The sequence below is a fragment of the Sipha flava genome, unplaced genomic scaffold (genome assembly GCF_003268045.1).
Source record: "Sipha flava isolate LNK unplaced genomic scaffold, YSA_version1 19022_pilon_pilon, whole genome shotgun sequence".
NCBI classification, from domain to species: domain Eukaryota; kingdom Metazoa; phylum Arthropoda; class Insecta; order Hemiptera; family Aphididae; genus Sipha; species Sipha flava.
This window is the reverse complement of record NW_020272544.1, coordinates 3996-8444: the sequence shown is the minus strand read 5'-3', so window position 1 is coordinate 8444 and position 4449 is coordinate 3996.

The following is a 4449-nucleotide window of genomic DNA, read 5'->3' as shown; positions in this document are numbered from 1 at the left end:
AAAAAAAAAAAAAAAAAAAAAAAAAAAAAAAAAAAAAGGTAATAATATAAATAATACACAGTAGTAATATTTGGTAATTCGTCTTTATTGATGATGAACAGAGTTATGGAAAAAAAAAAAAATATATATATATATATATATAAACATTTGTACAATACATACAAGTCTTATGTGTTATTAATAAACCATTTGCGTAATGCGTAAACGTTGTAGAATGTACATTGTTTTGAATTCATATCTTTGTGGAAAATACACCGAGGTAAAGTATCGTCGGACTGCATTTGGTTGAGCCGCGGACATCCTAGTTCTTGTAAATTGATGACCTCGATGTGCGGCACGAACTCTTGTAACATCCGTTGTTTCTGCAATCCTTTCACGTACATACGGTCGAATTTCATCGAGTTCAAAATCCGATTGATTTCACCGTACTCCACGTCTCCGTGTTCCAGAGAAAACCCATGAAAGTATCGCTTCAGCCATCGGTTGGCCCTTTGCGATTTCTCGTCTTGAACAATAGACGTATGTTTGAATATCCAATGTTGACTGGTCCACGTCTCCGTGTCCACTACGGACATTTCTTTTACAAAATATCTACTATGCACGCCGAGAACGCACTGAACATCCACAATGGCCATCGTAATAGTTTTACGTATTATGCTCTATCTTTTATATATACTTCGAGCGAATTCACACGACTTGATAGTTTGGAAATTATGTTATTTATCGATTTCGATCGATCCGCGGTCTCGATCAGATGCTGTGCGAAAGGGTCGGCAAATCGGGATTGAAGTCCGTCGCACAATGTTCTTATACCGTTTATCTGGTCCTGGGTGTCGATTCCTTTTTCCAAAAGCGTTTTGATACTTTCCTGTTGCTTCTTCTGAATTTTTTCCACGTTAGTTATGAATATTTCGTTGTTTTCCTCGATTCTGGTCACGGCTTTTCTCCTCTCGCCATCCGTAGTTGCGCCAAACACGTTCATAACGATACTGATGTTATTCTCGCATATCACTCGCTTTTATCCAGCTACTGTGCGAGTCATCGAATCCCAACCACTTGACGAACAAACGATTTCCCCTTCTCCGGATAATTTTCTCGACTAAATAATCGTCTGGGTACATGGTTTTCGACAATTCCTCGGAATAAAAACAACCCGAAATCGGCGTGCCGGTATAATCTCGCAGGCCGTACGTTACAGGAGACGTTTTATTTACTCTGGCGACAGTGAATATTTCTGCGGACCAGTTGGCCAGATATCCTTTGGTAAAAACACCTTTCCGTATACTTATACGGACATTATCACCTACTTTATATTTAGATATTTTCCCCGGGATATCACCTCGCTGATTACGCAATACAATCGAAGCGGGCGTTTCATCCGCTTGCGTGGGTGTCATTCCCACAGTCCTGTGTTTCGAATTATTGTACATGCGCATCAACACGGGTAGAATGCTGACCCATTCGTGCGAACCTCTGGCGGTAAACTCTCGGAACATTTTACCCTTCAGAGTCCGGTTGAACCGTTCCACGATACACGCTTTGGTCGTACTGAACGTTGAATACTTTTTAATTGTATACTTTGTCATTAGGGTGTCAAATGTTTTATTGTAAAATTCTTTGCCGTTATCCACCTGCAATAGTTTCGGGGGTGAGCGATCGCACAATATTTGTGCAAAAGCTTTTGCAACTTCCGTACCGGTTTTCGTTTTTAACGCTAGTGCCCAGGCGAATTTCGTAAAACAGTCGATAACGCACAATATGTACTTGAAACCTTTGTTTTCCCCGGCGTACGGTATCATCTCCACGAGATCGGCTTGCCATAGATCGTTTTTTCCGTACACGTTGACCGCACGCCTGGTATAATTTTTCCTCGCCGCTTTATGCAACTCATACGCGATCTCACGTTTAGACATCGTCGGGAATTCTCCTTATTATCCCCGCTTCGTGTAATTCCTCGTAAATGGACAGTATCTCGTTCGAAACCCCCGTATTGCCCGCGGACCGTGTTGCCAATAGAAGTCGAAGTCGGTCGACAAGTTCATTCGGGTCGTTCCAATAGACTAGAGAATTATGTTTCTGTAACCTCACAGACAGTCCACCGCCGCCGGACGCAAACAATTTGGTAATAATATTTTTATATTTATCCCCTCCAGTTTTAATCTTTGTCCCGTCTATCGTCAAGTGTGCCGATGTCTGAACCAATATCGATTTATATGTTACCAATTCTTGGGCGGTATATCGATACGGATGTTTGGAAAACAGCAAACTTACAAGCCCCGGTGTGAGAAGGCGTGTGATGCCCCCGATAACTAGCGTGTTCCCGATGAATTTAATTTCTTTGTCGCCCAGCTTGATAGTGCCGTTCGATAGTTTTCTCGGACCGTACGTTCTGTCTTTGGCCTGCGAACGAAACCAGCTTTCGATGTCCACCGAAATCGGATTATTCGAAAATTCCGTCTCGTTTTCAACGTTCTGCTCCTCGTCCTCCTCCTCCTCCTCCTCGTCCTCCTTGTAATCGGTCTTACCGTTTGACGATATTTTTTCCAACGGATCGATTATAGGTTTCAAAGTTTGCGCGACAATGGCACGAGCATCGGCCTCACCGTGTTTCAACGCCGAGTATTTACGTCTGATATTCTCCTTTGCCTCGGCTAATTCGGCTATTAGTACACCTTCGGAAGTCATGGCTTTGACTGTTGCAATGCACTGGAGACGTCGTTTTATATAACGACAAACGTATCGAACCCATGTCTATACCGACCGTTATCTCGTTCGCAGTCCTTGCTTATAACGATAAAATCGAACCGTCCATGGGCCCAACGACTTGTGCAAAATTCTCTGAAATCCGAATACTTCATATCGCCCGAACAGTGTTCCGTGTAAACGTGTTTCAAATTGGTCTCGTCCTGTTTAAACAATACTATGAAATTACTGTTATCCCGGATAAGGTGTTTCGGCACGCGGGCGTAAGATTGTGCCAGGTAGCACACGTCGATTCGATTATGTCGACCGCGCGAGAAATACGACCGCACGATAGTTTGACTCTCGCATATTACGTCGTCGAACACGAACACCGAATCGGGCAGTGCTTTTTCCGGCGTGATAACCTCATCGTTTTCGTAGAACGTGAACAATCGAACACCTTGAACATCTTTTAGAATATCGCCTAACAATCTATATTTGGGTTGATCCAGCGATTTCGAATAAATATATACGTTATGAAATCTTATACCGTTGACGTCGGTCAACAGAGCGTAGAGTAAATTCGTCTTACCGCATCCGGAGGGTCCGACAATTAACGCGCGTACGGTGTTCGGCAATAGCACTCCGTGTCTTGACGATACGCAAGTTTGAGGGTCGACGTTTCCGACCGTAAGTTTTACGTCCTGATCAATGAAACGCATTTTTTATGTATAAATTGTTGTGCACGATCTACGACTAAGTCATTGCACAATGTCACTCCGTCGAAGGAACACTGGGAATAAAGGACGAGGTGTTATCAACTCGCTTATAAACAAAATACCAGTCGAGCTACACGTTCCCGGTACGTAACTAGTCGTTCGCACCACGACGAAATACCTTTTATTATTATTATATGCGTCTGTTTTCATTTTACATATAGGCTACCAATACTGCGGGCCCGGTACAAATTTGAAAAAACGTCTAGCCCGCGGTGATAGTGGCGTAAACGCTCTCGACTCGTACTGCAAAGACCACGATATAGCGTACGATCGTAGTGATGCGATAGCAGATCGTAAAAAGGCGGACTACGTGTTGGAAAACAGAGCTTGGGACCGGGTAAAAGCGAAAGATTCGTCGTTGAGGGAAAAAGCGGTCGCTTGGGGTGTGACCACCGCGATGAAGTTAAAACGTAAACTAGGCGGCGGTTGTAGATTTAAATCAGCCGTCGCGGCCGGCAAGAAAATACTAAGGCAAAATAAAGGCGAAAAAGACCTGGTGAAATTAGCTCGAAAATGTCTTGCGGCGGCTAAAAAAACTTCGTGTTCGAAGAAGAAGAAGAAGAAGAAGAATAAAACGCAGACGCCTAGAATCATACCTATTCCGAAAACGGGCGGTATGCTACCTCTGATACCTATTTTCGCCGGACTGTCGGCATTAGGTTCGCTGGCCGGCGGTGTTGCGGGCATAGTGAAAACCGTGAGTGATTGGAAATCTGGGAAAAATACACCGACTCATCTGGGCAAAGGCCTGTACATTAAACCGTATAAAGGAGGAGGAACGTATAAAATCGAGAAGGGGAGTGGATTATATGTACGACCGTACAAAGGTGGTGGCGGCGGCGGCGGCGGTTCATCCGGGGGAATGAAGAGGACAAAAAACTGATATCTACGTTACCCGATAGAGCGCTGTACGATTATGAGGTTATAAAGTACGCGAGCATGTTGAAAATACCACATTTCATCGGCGTGTTCTCGAGAGACACACTGC